The 14,970-nt window shown below is 45.4% G+C and overlaps 1 long non-coding RNA gene across 1 annotated transcript in view; it reads left to right on the top strand.

Moving 5' to 3' along the window:
* The window catches only part of LOC128780968 (uncharacterized), a 66,964-nt gene extending 58,548 nt beyond the window's left edge, over positions 1-8,416 (top strand). The window contains exons 2-3 of the long non-coding RNA XR_008426906.1: positions 7,593-7,821; positions 8,252-8,416. This is a non-coding gene — a long non-coding RNA (uncharacterized lncRNA). The remainder of the gene's footprint in view (positions 1-7,592; positions 7,822-8,251) is intronic.
* Positions 8,417-14,970: the final 6,554 nt, after the last annotated feature.

Below are 14,970 nucleotides of genomic sequence, written 5' to 3'. Positions count from 1 at the left end.
GTTTTTAAAAGCCAGATTTTTAAAAATGTTAAATTCCGCAAGAAATGACATGTTTGTTGTAGAAAAGCTAGAAAACACATACAAACAGAGGAAGGGAAAACACCTCAGTTTTCCCGTCAGAGCTAACATTTTGTACTTTTTCTTCTAAAGAGCTTTTTCCACCACCGCTTAGCAAAAGCTGAACCGTAAGAGGCGAACCGCGTTGTAACTGCTCCTCCCCCACCCCAGGACTATGGCACAAAACTTTTCCTCCCCAGTAAATCCGTATCTTCACCACTGTATTTGGAATACCTACTTTTACAACTTATGAATACAACATACTTTATTTAATTAATCCCCAATTGTTGGAAATTAGCCTTGTTTCTATTTTTTTTCCATCTCACACAGAATACTATAATGAATTGCCTAGTGGCTAAAGTGGTATGCACTCGCATTCCTGAAAAGTCTCCTTAGGAAAAATTTCTCAAAGAGAAATTGCTGAGTCAAAATGAATGCACAGACATTGTTTGAGGGTAGATTTACTGAGTGTATGTTAGGATTTAAAAAAAAAATGATTTGGGAAGCTATGTTGCAATCCCAGACCCAATTTCTAGGCAGCGTGAATATCCTCACCCTCCATCATTTAAGCCTGATGCTTACGGCAGGTTTGACCGTGCAAATCCAAGCTTTGGAACCTTCCCGGCCTCTCGTTGGAGATTCAGGCTCAGCCCCACGAGTGTCCCTCAGTCACTGAGTAGTGTACCCAGGCTGTGCTCCTGTAGTCAGCCTAGATTCTGCGTCAGATCCGCCTGGACTGGCTGTGCGCCCTAAAGAAATCAACCAACCTCTATGAGTCAAGTTCCTTATCTGCAAATCAGTGGGTGATGCTTGTGTCTATCTTATTTCCGTGGCTATTAAACATGTAAAATGTTTAGCACAACGCCTGGTACCTGGTAATGTAACAGTGGAAAATTGTATCGGTGGGAAATTTTAACCCACCCCACCGTTCTTTTCACATTGTTTCTGTAAGTGCTGATTCTGACTAACATGTAGCTTGTAGATGAACAGCAAGCACATTTGTATAAAAATCCTAGGGACTAACTTCAAAAGGCACAGACTCCAACCTTCTGGCATGCCAGCTCCGAGATTTGCTGACCTCCATCCCATGGAGCCAGGATGACATGAAGCTGGAAAGACCTGAGTCCAAGATGATTAAACCAGCATGAAACACACCGGACCATCGCTTGCCTTATCGGAATGGTCTTTGTTAGTCTGCACATGAAGAACTTTTCGACTCCTTCCCTTGGTCTCCGTTCTGTTCCCCTTGCCCTCCTTATAAAAGCCTCCGCCGCCACTGAGAGGTGGGGATGGACTTTGAGACATGAGTCCCCCCCATCTTCCAGGTTGCCAGCACCTGAATTAACCACTTTCCTTTACATCACACCTGCATCGTAGCGGCAGGCAGCCAGAACTGTGTTCTGTTACAGTAACTGTTCACTCAACATTTGCTACTATACTGTTATGATAGTGACCCACTAGTGTGCTATTTAACCAAACTCTTATTTATTCCTATCTTGGGGTTTTGTTGGATGCAGCAAGAGAAATCATGAATTGCACCCCATTTAAATCTGCCTCCATTACACAGAAGGTGATTTAACTGAAATGAATATCAATTGAAACCCTGCCACTAGCTGGACACTATGTTATGCACTATAGAGGAAGCAGAGATGAATGTGCCTCCAGGAGCTCATTGGCTGGCTGGAAAGCTGGAAACATGCATCAGTAACTCATATCTAAGGTCGTGTGTTGCCAACGACATAATGAGAGGTGCAAATAATGTGTGGATGAGGCATCTCGAGCAGCATCTTACGGGAGGAGGGATTTGAAGTGGAGCTCACAGAGGTCCAGCAACTTGTCCAAAGCCACACAGTCACTAAGACTTATAGCTGAGATTAGATGTGAGGTCTGTCTGGTTAAAAACTCATGTGTGTTTACTCCATACTAATAAGCAAATAAAGGTCGAAGCCACTCTAACGTCGACTAACGCCGCCCAACAGAAACATGAGAGAAATGCTTTACATCTGTGCTGTCCAGTATGATGGCCGCCAGCCACATGTGGCCCCTGAGCCCCTGAAATGTGGCGAGTTTGAGGGGGAACTGAATTTTATTCTTATCTCAATGTAGCCAGCAGCTAGCATGTTGGACAGAGCAGCTCCAGGCGGAGGAGGCTGATGAAAGTGAAGGAGTGAGGTTGAAGATCAAAGTCGTCCGTGACTAAGACAGTGAGAGATTTTTTAAAAAGTAAAAAGTGAAAAGGAAAGAGGACTCTGATTTGAGAGGCACTGTTAATAATAATTTAAAAAAAATAGTTTTTGTTGAGGCAGAATATTTTTCCACCCCTGGCTCAAGGCGTCCCTTCGGTTGACGCGCTCTGACCATGCCATCTTTGTGGCTCTTTGTCAGCAGCTTGGGGCCTGGCCAAAGCCCATGGGGAGGGCTCCCTTTGGCAAATGCATTCCCCCTTCTTCTCTGTTTTGTATTTGGCATTAAACCGAGTAACTGTCTCATGCTGAAACTACTACATGTATCTAATTCCCATTTTGTTCTCTGTCAGATTCAGGCACAGAGCTGATAGAATAGCTGACCCCATCAAGTCAGAGAAAACTTTCTACCTGCAGTTCTTAATGATTGGAGCTGTGCAAAGATGCACTAGGCCACGTCAGGGGGGAGGTGAGTCTCCCATCAGGAGAAGTGTTCAAGCAGGGGCTGCACAATCGTGGGTATGATGTATCAAGGTTGTGAATGTCAGACAAGAGTGGAGAGGTAGTTGGAATAAAAGACCTTTTATCTTATTTCTAACTCCCAAAGTTAGGCTCTTTGTAAAGCAGGCACCTTTGCTCTATAAAACTCCTCATCTATTCACATCCGGTAGTCAAACGAGTCAAGTGCAGACTGGGGACTCCCTGAGGTCAGGGCTATGTCATATCCGCCCCTGTGCTATTGGGCCAGGTGTGGTACTTGGCATGTGGAAGATGTTCAGAACATTCTGAGATTTAGAAATTGTTGAGATCTTGATGTCTTAACCTAAATATAAGATGGCACTCTTCATTTGCTTTGATGAGAGTAAATGCACTAAGCAAATTCAATGCAAATTTGGGTTAATCTCCATAAGAATCAATCAACTCTCCTGTATAAGTTTATTAAGCACCTCATGTGCCCATAAAAAGGAGGGAGGGAACTCACAGTTACAGAATGTGGACCATGGACCGAGCACTGTGTAGGTGCATTGGCGTGCATTTTGTAGCATAATATCCACAAGCTTGGAAGAGGGATTGATATCTCCATTTTATAGATGACAAAGCTGAGTTTTGACAAGGAAGCAATTCAAAATCTCACAGTAAGAGACTGGGGTAACAGTTGACAGCCTTCAGTCCTAGCCTAGCCTGGTTAATGGGGCAGGTGGATTTAAATTTATATGAGGGATCGCTGTTGGTAAGGACGGGAGATGGGAGGGTCATCTGGGGAAATACCGTGAACATCTCAACACTGGAGAGGTGGGGCTAAGTCTTCTGAAACCACCACGCCCTAGTGGGTCACATAGTGGATAACGTTGCCTCCTCATCTCAGCCCTTCTGACCCTAATTCTTAACAGTTCTTAGCTGGCAGTGGGGACCCCAGAATTACTTAAATGGAATATCCTTTATTTCCCCAGCTCCCTCCCATTGGCCAATGTTCGAAGTGGTTTAATCTACAAAAGTGGCTCATGATGCTGGAAAGACAAGATTTCAGGCACGGCTGCTATAGGTGCCCAAATGATGGTATTAGAAATGTCGCCCATGCACCTTTTGGCTCTTCTTCTATTTTAGCTCCATTATCAGGAATGACCGGCAGTGACTGCAGAGTCACTGCTTACCTGCTTAGCATCTTCAGCAGAGACAGTGTAACTTCCCCACAATAGTTCCAGAACCTAAAGAAATGTTGCACAATAAATAATGTTGCAATTGTGAGCTGCCTCGAGCTGGAGGTTTGTACTGGGTCTGACAGATGTCGAGTACAGCTGTGTTTGCCTTGGAATTTTAAAATACCCCAAGGCAGCCCTGAGGGTTCCCTGTGGTGTTCCAGGGCCCTTGTGCAGTTTGCGACAGAAGGTTGTTGGGTCCCCTCTCCCCTTGACTTGCTGCTTCTCTCCCTTTCCTAATTCCTGGCCTCATCCCTTCCTGTTACAATGTTTTGAGTTCCATCCTTGACATTTATTAATGTATCATTTTAAGCAGGTTATTTATTCTTTCTAACTCATAGTTTTCTGTTAGGTAAGCAGTGATTATGGCATCTCCCACTTACCTAAGTGGTATGTGAGGACTAAATGAGAGTCTATATTTAACAAGCTGAGCACAGTGTCTGGAAGATAATGTGTTCGAAGTTGCAACTATTACTTTTCTTATTATTGTTATCAATATTAATACATGGGGCAGATGTGTTAGTTAGCATTAAGCTCATCTGTGAATGGCAGAAAAACAAAATAAGTGGCTTAAATAAAATGGAAGTTTACTTCTCTCTTATGCGAAAGTCAAGAATAACGAACCAAGGCTGATGTGATGTTACCCAATGCCAGGGATTCAGGCTCTTTCTATCTTATTTCTCTATAATGCATAGCTGCATTTTCAAGGCTGCCTCATGACTCAATAGGGCTACTCCAGCACCAACCATCATGTCCCATGCCAGCCAGAAAGAAAAAGGCAAGAGAAGTTCATGAGCTCTTTCTTCCTAGAAGTTGCATACCCCAGTCCTGCACAAATCTCAGTGCTAGAATTTAAATCACACTTACCTGTAAGAGAAATGGAGAAATAAAATGTTATTCTGGGAGGCCATGGTGCCCCGCTAAAAATTCTGTTACAATGGAGGAGGGGTAGGCTCTGCCATAGCAGAGCAGTTGAAAGGACCCTAGAAATGGGGCCCCTCCTGGGTAATGGAGTTCAGAGAAACCATGCCTCTGCCATGAGGGAGACACTGCACACTTTAGCCACCTGGGGAGACTGTAAGACTGAATCCAGAATTTTTAAGAAAGCTGGAAGTTAAAACTCACGTCTGATGCTCTCCTCCCTGAGCCAAGGAGCTTAGCTCTCTGTCTTTTCCCTCTCACTGCCAGCCTGGGCTGGGAAGAGGAAGAGCACTGGCCCCAGACAAACTTGGTTTGAGGCCAAATTCCAGGGCTCTTGGGGCTGACTGGCAGCCACTCTGTCTGAGCAACCTGGGGGATCCTGAGAAAAGAATGAGCATCCGAATCCCAGAACAAAATCAGCAGCGAGGATGCTCTTGCTGCCCGGGTCCGGCTGGGAGGCCGCGCAGTGGGGAGGATGAGGTCATGGTGACAAACGAGAAGGGTTGGGGGAGGGCTCTGGAGTGCAGCAAACGCGCCCACGAGCCGGAGCATAGCCAGTGGCAGGGGCTCCAGCCCGACTCCCGCCGCTGCTCGGCTGTGATTTTGGATTTCAGTCTCTCCAGCTAGAAGATGGGAAACATATCTGCTGTCCTCCCTGCTTTATAAGGCTGCAGTGAACAGCAGCTAGGGCTAAGGATGTCCAGAAAGTGAATAGAGTTTCTAAAGAAAAAGGGGAGGATGGAGAGGCAGAACGAAGAGGATTTTTAGGGCAGTGAAAGGGTTCTGCATGATACTAGCGGTGGGTACAAGTCATTACGCGTTTGCCCAAACTCAGGGGATGTACTACACCGAGAGTGAGCCATCATGTAGACTATGGATTTCAGGGGATAATGAAGTGTCAGTGTTGGTGGCTGATTGTAGCAAATGGACCGCACTGGTGCAGGATGTCGATGGTGGGGGAGGAGGCTGTGGGAAGGATATTGGGGCTACGTGGAAGTGGGTATGAGGGAACTCTACTTCCTGCTCAATTTTCCTGTGAAATTAAAATTGCTCTAAAAAAATTGTCTACGATTTTTTAAAAAAATGACAGTAAGAGGAGTTGACCTTGGGAGTAATGTTGCCAACTCAGGGCTGAGTAAAGAGTTACTGAACAGCTGTGAAAAAGAAATCAACCATTCGTATTCATCATCTGGTCCAAAAGCCAACTATAGGGCTTTAAGGACAAGTAGTCAGATACCAGGTAGATAGTGGTTATTTATCAAGGTAAATGTAGTAAAAGAGATCAAGAAGACCTCAGACATCCACGCAACACAAAATCGCCCACGTCTTGGTGTGGAGCGGTCCGTTTGATGGGGTCGGTCGTTTCATTTGGACCGTGGAGGCAGGGGGCAGGTAAACGGTGGCTGCCACGTTATCTGCGTCTTGTAGTTACGGCTTCTGGTGATTCTGTGATCACTGCCTTTAACTCCTGCCTTTGGGAGATAGTTACTTGTGGATAATGTGCACTCTGCTCAGCATTTGGGTTTTTCTGCTCTTTGAAGGAAACCAGGATTGTATGCTGCCCCGAGGAAAACACAGCAGGGAGCCTGTCCCGTCCCGTTGATCTGTCCGCTGCGGCAGAAATGTTCTACCCTGCACTGCCCAGTATGGAAGCCACCAGCTACATGTGGCTATCGGGCACTTGAAATGACACCAGTGTAATTGAGGAACTAAATTGTTTTATTATTTTAATAAACTAAGCTATAAATTTAGCCACATATGGCTCGTGGCCACTGTATGGAACAGTTCAGGTACAGGGTCTTACTCCTCAGTGTTTTCTTTTTCTACTCACCTCAGGTCTCTCTGACATTTGTTTCTTACATATGTGCATGTGTGTATATGTGCACATGGGGGGGTGCATGAATTAATGAGCATTTGGAAATGCTGTAAGATTTCCCATCGATCTAGTTAACTCACAAATATTCCAGACCCCAAATGATGGAGCGTCATCCTACACATCTAGAAAAACTTTTACCCGAACAAAGCAGAAGATGCATAGAGTCCAGGAAGCAAGGCAGGGGTTTCACAGAATTTTGTTGCTGTGTAGATCCTGTGTATATTTTTATTTTTAAAAAAAGGTCATAACCCTTATATTATGTAGAATGAGTCGGGTGATCAGATGAGGTCCAAGGCTGGCCCTGGCTTTGCCACCAACTTGCCGTGTGTGTCTGGCATGCGACATCCTTCCCCGGGTCTCAATTTCCCCATGGTTACTACATGGTCTACTCAGAATGTATACATTTTTGGTTGGAAAACTTACTTCAGACTGGTCCAAATCCACAGCAGGTTAGGTTAAAGCATGTACCCTGTCTGCAGGATGCTGCAAAGGAAAAGGGGCCCTGTGGTCCCATCAGCTTGGGCTACACCAGGTTAAGTTTAAGTGGGTCTCTCACCGTCAGGATGGCGCAAACCTCCACTATGCTCACGGGCAGTGTGACTCTCCAGGTCAGGGATCCAATGGCTGCCTTTCCTAAACTTTCCAAAATTTATTTTGGTTTGAGGAGCATCTTGTAGGAAGGACTAAAGTTTTGTGGAACACACTTAGGGAAATGCTGATTTCGAGGCAGCATGAGTAGTTTATTGAGTCCCCTTTCTCTCCCCAACTTTCACCCCGCCCTCAACCCCATCCCGCCAGGTATGCAGGGATGGGGGTCTGCACTCAGCAAAGGCCTGAATCCTGCTTTCCTTTGCACAGGTGCAGCGCCCCACAGCCCCAGCCATGCAGCTGTCCCCAGCAGCCTGTTTTGTTCTGAGCATGGACTGGAACAAGCTACCGCTGGAGAGACAATGTTCCCTGAGACCCCTAGCAGTATTGCGACCTCAGTAGGAGCTGGCAGCACCTCGCAGAGGGCAGACTTTGGCTCTGCACTTGTACAGTCAGTTGCAAATTCCGCTGAGCTGTATGGATCCATCTGGAAGAAAAGGTCTGTATAAATGCAAGATCATTATCGTCATCAGCTGTCCCAGTTGGAGCCCAAGCGATTGACAAGCCCACACTTGATGGGGCTTTTCCAACAATCCCATTCTACCCAGCTTGACAAAGGTGTAATTACATGGAACTGCACATCCTCTGGAGAGGCGGAGGGCATATCTGTCCCCATGCCTGTCCCCAGTGTGATGGGGAGAGGAATCTCCCAGGCCCCTGATTAGGCACACAGACAGAAATGCCCTTTAGGCCCTGCCCAGGTCAGGGATGAGTAAGAAACTGCATGCCAGCCCCAGCCCCTAACTTTGTCGTGGTAGACATGAGGGGGTAGCATTTCCTTTGCCCCTCTGCAGCTCAGGTACTCCCAGGAGGCCCTGTAGGGACTGTATGAGACTTCTCCTACATTTTTATTTTCCCGATTTGTCTAGGATGAGGAAAAACTTGGACTCAGAGAATCTTCCTTTCAATAGCTGCCTTTTCACAGCACACAGAGACCAAGAGAGGCTTCCTAGTTACTGAGCTGGAGAATGTAAGCCCTATTCCCTTTTCCTACAAATCCCTGACACTTCTAGCTGTGTGGCCTTGGCGAATTTCCTAACCTCTCTGAGCTTTCTGAAATAGGGATGGCGGCTCTAACTTGCCTGAACGTAGGGGACCGGGAACAATTTTTGGACCTCCAAGCCTATTAGGATAGAAGTGTTATTCTAATGCAAAGACTTTTGGTGCCATAGGAGAGAAAAATAAAGAGACACACTTTGTTTCAAAAAATGATTTCTTCTGTTTCTTACATCCAAAACAGAAACCTGGAACTCCTTCAGGGAGCTTGAAGGACAGCTTGGGGTCCCAAAAACTCAATAAGAGTTAGGCTCTTAGGAAGTTCTTACTTTTCTGCTTCTCACTGTCTGACTGCAGCCTCCCATCAGTCCCCTGGGCCTGTGTCCTTCAAATGTGGGAGGGATAAGACAGTGTGGTCCCCCTGCCTTGCCCCTAAGCTCTGGTGCCCGATCTCTAATGCAACAAGAGGCTTTTCCCTGTCTCCAAATATGCTTCACATGCAATGGCTGAGTCATGTCCCCAGACCCCTAGACAACACCCCCCCTCCCCAACTCTATTCTCTTGAGAAAATGACCAGGGAGCTGCTGAGAAGAGAGATATGGCTAGAAAGAAACCTAAACCAGGAGAATAAAAATGTACTTCCTTTGTCAGCTCTAGAGACACAGAGTCCAGGCCACTTTCACCCCCAAACAGTCAAGTCTGTCCCCAGGGTAGTGACTCCTTTGCTCGGGTTCATTTTTAACTTTTAAAACATGGCCTCTGTGACCTGACAGGGTGAGACTTAGCCCTTTTTGTGTGAGGGAAGGGGCCGTTCTGCGGTTTTGCTTGACACCCTCACAAAATTTTCCATGACCCTGGGGCACGTCTCTGAGAAATAGACTGGCCGGGTGAGGAGTCCAGTCCACTGACCTCCCAGGTGGCCAGAGCTCTCTTCGGGACCATGGCTGACTAGGCATTCAAGAGCACCAAGGGACGTCCCTTGTCATGTCTTGGGGAACAGAATCCAGACAAGCTTGAGGAGCACCTCGGCCTGGGATCTGGTACCATCTGGAGCGCCTGTGGCACAAACATCCTGGGCAGATGCAAGTGTTCCCCAAACCGCGTCTCCGTCTGGGGCAGTGAGAACTCTATAGCCTCCTGTTTATGATCAAAGGCTGAGTAAGGGCTGTGACCCAGCCAGCTCCCTTGTCCGGGTTCAGTCTCCAGGACTCTGCCTTCCAGTCCCCCCGCAATAAAAGGCCATGCCGTGGTGGGCATTGCTGATTTACCAGTGCACATAGCCCTGTTTATGAGAAGCCTTAATATTTGATGCTTTACGATCCTTATAATAAAAACATTAGCTCTATCTCCTGTCATTCTTAAAAATGAGCCTAATTTATCCCTTTCTTTAGGACTTTATGTCTCTGAGACCAGATATCAGATCTTTATAACCTAAGGAATGTTTATAAAGTATGGAAGAAAATGTAAAAAAACACCCAAGGCTGTCCTAAAAAATTGTAAAGAAGTAAATAGGCTGCCCCAGGTTTACTAGCTCGTATTTTACAAGCTGTGCTTAGCAAATACAGTCCTCATGAGCATTGCCTTTTATTTAGCAGTAAACCCTCCCCTGATCCCGTTTGTAAACTCGGTACTTAGAATGTGAAACATCACATTAGCTAATGTAGACTGAGAGCCCTCCCAAGGTGCTGATTTTTATTAGTATCCTAGAGGAAGGAGAGTGCACACAGAGAGAGGTTTGGGAAAGGGAAGGAACACTGGTTTTTTTGAGTCTGGTAGACAACAGAGGAGGCGCTCATCTGTGCTTCCACTTAAGTCTCCCAACCAATCGTGGAAGTAGATTTTATTACTCTGGTTTTGCAGATGAGACACCTGACGTTCTGAGGCATTAAGTAAAGTATGTGGTGTTCCATAACCTTGGAACTAGGGTTACTGCCAAGAGGTTTGGCCTCCATCCTCGGTTTTTCTGAGGACCCCGTGTGCTTTCTCTTTGACTTGTCTTCCTGGTGCTATCGCTCCTAACCACGGGAGCTAGGTTAGTAGTTTGGTCATTTCTCCAAACCTCAGCATTCTGCCCTCGCAAATGGAAATGAACATTTTGTCCTATTTCCTTCCCTGGGCTGTCACGTGGACATAATGAGATAATGCATGAAAAGAGGGAAGCGAGAGTCTTTCCCTGCCTGTCTTTAAGGCTCCAGGCCAGTCCTACCCAACTCCATCCAGAGGAGGAAATTGGCTCTTGGTGTGAACCCAGAGTGATAAACCAGCTTTTGAACTCCGTGTGAGCCCATCTCAAGGCACAGGAGTTTTAAAAAGTTCTCACCTTAGGATGAAATTCTGTCCCATTTAGACCCCACAGAGGAGAAAATAGTAAGTGCCAACCACCTTTCTTCAAGCTTCCTCACCTGACAGAGGAAAGTAACGTGGCAGAAGGGAGACCAGAAGTGTGCAGCACAGGGGTAGAGGGTGCTGAGGCTTGTGTGAGTGTTTCACTGGGTCAGCTCATGGCCAACGCAACAGTGGGGACAAAATTGTTAAAACGTCCCCAAGCCCCAGCAGCCAGGGGCAATGCTCAGTTGTGACATATAGGACATTTCACAGAGTTCGTGTTTTTGTCCACTATGGGAATTTTTTCAGATTGAAACTGAATCCAGAAGCTCTTAAACCACTGTAAAGAGGGAGATGACATGGGACAGACATGAGACAGAACCACAGTGCCACATAACACAGGGGCGGTGGGCCCAGACACGCTGTGTGCAGGTTGGAGGGAAGCAGAAGCCACAGGGCCAGCAAATGGAGAGAGAAGCTGTCAGAGAGAGGAGTGTGCATTTGACAAAATACACCGAAGAGAAGGGATCTCCTCAGCGCTACTTTTAGCAAAACCTCTGCAATTTTTTTTAAAATATGGAACGCCTGTGCAAATTTTTAAAATTGTTTCCTTTTTAAGAAAATTTTAAATATGCAGAAAAGTTGTAAAAATATCTAAAGAACTCTCAAGAACATACTCTCTACCCAGACTCACCAGTTGTTAAAATTTTGCCATATTTATTTTATTATTCCCTCCCCCCCCTGCCTCTTCCTCTCTCTCTGTAATTTCTTTCCTTGAACATTTGAGAGCAAGTTGCAGACATGATGCCACTTTACCCTTAAATACTTTAGTGTAGATTTCCCAAGAAAAAAAGTCATTCTTTTACATAACCTCAATATAGATATGAAAATTAGGATACTTAGCAAAACTTTTCATTTAACCCAGGGGTAGGCAAATTTTTTCTGTGGAGGGTCACACAGTAAATATTTTCTGCATATAAGCCCTGCAGTTGCTGTCCCAAGTATTCACCGCCCCCCTGCCCCCGTGCCTGCAGTGCAAAAGCAGCTGTAGACAACACATCAGGGAGTGGGCTTGGCTGGGTTCCAATAAAACTTTATTTGCAAAAATGGTGGCAGGCAAGGTTTGGTTTGAGGGCTGTAGTTTGCTAACTTCTAATCTGGTCTAAAGTCCATATTCAATTTCACCAATTGTTCCAATAATAATGCCCTTTCTAGTAGGTTTTTTTTCTTCCTGGCTCAGGATCCAATCTAGGAGGGCACATTTCATTTAGTTGTCATGCCCCCTTAATGTTCTTTAATGTAAATGGTTCTTCAGCCTCTTTTTAATCTTTCGTGATTGACGTTGTTGAAGAGTGCAGCCTGGTTATATTGCAGGATGTCCTTCACTATGGTTTTCTCTGATGTTTCTTCACAATTAGGTTCAGGTTGTGTAATCTTGGCCGGAAATATCACAGAAGTGACGTCGTGCCCTTTCTTAGTACATCTCATCCAGAGGCCGCTGATGCTGGTTGGTCCCATCACTGGTGTTGAAGTGCATGTTATTTAAGATCTGAGAAGTTTCTGCAAATAGTTCTACAGACAGTAGCAACAGCGTCGGCCCGTAAAATCAACATATCAGAAGGGGAGAACACGGGCAAGGCAAAGAGGCATCCAAGCTGGACCAGAGCACAAAACGTGTAGCAATAAAAATAGGTGTTAATAATAATAATAATAATAATGAGATATTGCATATTGAACATCTATGTGCCCAGTACTGTGAAGAGTATTTTAACATACAGCATCTTTCTAATCCTCCGGTAATGCCATTGGCATGATCGATCATTGTTCCATTTGGGGAGAACAGAGGTGCAGAGGATGGGAAATTGCAACAATGACCCCAATTCTTCTCTCCTTTCTATGTCTACTATCTTTGCAATATAACTTTGCCTTTCTTTTCACAAAACAGGCAGGGTTTATTTCCTTACCGCTTGACACTGAATTTGGCTATGTGACTTCTTTCGGCCAACAGCATGAGGCAAAGGGACAGTGTGCTAGTCTGGACCTAGACTAACATCTAAGATGTTAGACTAACATCTAACATCTAAGTCCAAGAGACTTAGGATGTTCTGCTGGCTCTCTTGTGCCTCTGCCATTGCCAAGAGGACATATGTGGGCTAGCTCTCTGGTCCCAAGAAGAACATGAGAGATATGTGGGGCAGAGCTGTCAGCAGCCTAACCCAGCCTCGATCGGCTAGCCCCCCCGATTGACTTCCAGACCTGTGAGTAATAAAATGATTATTTTTCCCTGGCCTGTATGGCTCAGTTGGTTGAACCACCGTCCAGTAACTGAAAGGTTGTGAGTATGATTCCCGGTTAGGGCACACATCGAGGTTGCGTGTTCCATGTCCAGGTGTGGGTGCATGCGACCCCTGGTCCAGGTGCCAGTCCCAGACCAGGTGCATACAGGAGACAACAAATAGATGCTTCTCTCTTGCATCAATCTCTCTCTCTTTTCCCCTCTCTCTAGAAGCAATGAAAAAAAAATGTCCTCAGTGAGGATTAAAACAAAGAAAAAATGAGTATTTTAAGTCATTGAATTATGGTATAGTTTGTTAGGCAGCCATAAATACCAGATATAAGGGCTTAACTAACTTGCCCATGGTCACACAACTGTTAAGTTGTTTAGCCAGGTTTGAAGCAAAACTAATGATTCCAGAAACTTCCATTTTATTACCATGTTCTAGTTATGTATTATCACTGCATAATTCACGCTTAAGTTCACAATACAGTGAGCGGAACATAGCTCTCATTTCACAATGTGGATATTTCCCAACAATTCTTTTACCGACTACAAAATCTGTGTTCTTAGAGAATCTGGGGTTCTTAAAATGTTGGGGTCACAGATCATTTAGAGAATCTGATAATAGCCCTGAGCTCCATTTCATTCCGCTTCCTCTCATGAAAAGATCATACCAATGCACAGAGTTTTGCACACAGTTTTGGATGGTTCATGGGTCCCTTGAGGCTTTCTCATGAAGTGCCCAGAAGTTTAGGGACGCTAGGTGGAGAACCCTGGTTTTAAGTCAGAATTTGATCGGAGGAGACACTCCTTAATGGTTGCAGTCAATACGTTTTTTATTATAAAAATACAGGTGAACAGACCTGCTTGCCATATTCTTTCCTTTCATTTGTGCAGCGTTTTCTTTACTTGTGCCAGGCTACTTTGTACAGCCTCACCATGTGTGCCCTGTCTTCCCACCCCAAAAGCCAAAAGCCCTTGGCTACACTCTAAGAACCCAAATCATCTCTGTGGCAGCTTAGCAGCAAGTAGGTCAGAAATGGTCTCCTGCCCCATTTCCCCTGCCTTTGCCATAACCACTGCCATCCTCTTCTTTGTGATTGTTCCCAGAGAAAGATAAATTTAGACTACTCCAGCCAGCCCCCTCATTCTTTTTAGAAAATTATTTTATTGTTGTTCAAGTACAGTTGTCTGCATTTACCTCCACCACTAGCCCCCCCACCCCAGCCATCCCCACTTCCCTCCCCTGATTCCACCCCCACTTGGTTTTATCCCTCTGTCCTTTATAGTTATTCCTGAAAACCCTTCCCCCCTTCCCCCCCATTACCCCCTCCCACCTCCCCTCTGGGTACTGTCAGATTGTTCTTAATTTCAATGTCTCTGGTTCTATTTTACTTGCTTGTTTGTTTTGTTGATTAGGTTCCACTTATAGGTGAGATCATATGGGATTTGTTTTTCACTGCCTGGCTTATTTCACTTAGCATAATGCTCTCTATTTCCATCCATGCTGTTGAGAAGGGTAGGAGCTCCTTCTTTCTTTCTGCTGTGTAGTATTCCATCGTGTTAATGCACCACAGTTTTTTGATCCATTCATTTACTGATAGCTGCCTCATTCTTCCTTTCTGGTAAGGCTTGGTGTTAGTTTCTATCCCAGGCCCAGGATCCATTTAGCCACTACCAATCATGAATGGTTATTGAACGTATACTGTGTGCCATGTACAATGCTATGAACTAGAAAAATAGTAACAGTTAACATGAATTGAATGTTTAATGCATGCCAAGCATGAAGAAAAGTGCCTTTTACCTATCACCTCATTGGAACCTTAGAACAACCCAGGACAGCAGGTTGCATTATTACTTCTGTTTTGCAGTTATGGATGCTATGGCTTAGATCTACGGATGCTGGAAGCTGGTAAGAGGTAGTGTCAGGACCTGAACCCAGACTCCCCAGCCCATGTTCTTACCCACTGGCCTTCTTTAGCTTGTGGC

The sequence above is a fragment of the Desmodus rotundus genome, chromosome 5 (genome assembly GCF_022682495.2).
Source record: "Desmodus rotundus isolate HL8 chromosome 5, HLdesRot8A.1, whole genome shotgun sequence".
Classification (NCBI taxonomy): domain Eukaryota; kingdom Metazoa; phylum Chordata; class Mammalia; order Chiroptera; family Phyllostomidae; genus Desmodus; species Desmodus rotundus.
The sequence above is the reverse complement of the archived record's forward strand: the minus strand, read 5'-3'. Positions and strand labels throughout refer to the sequence as shown.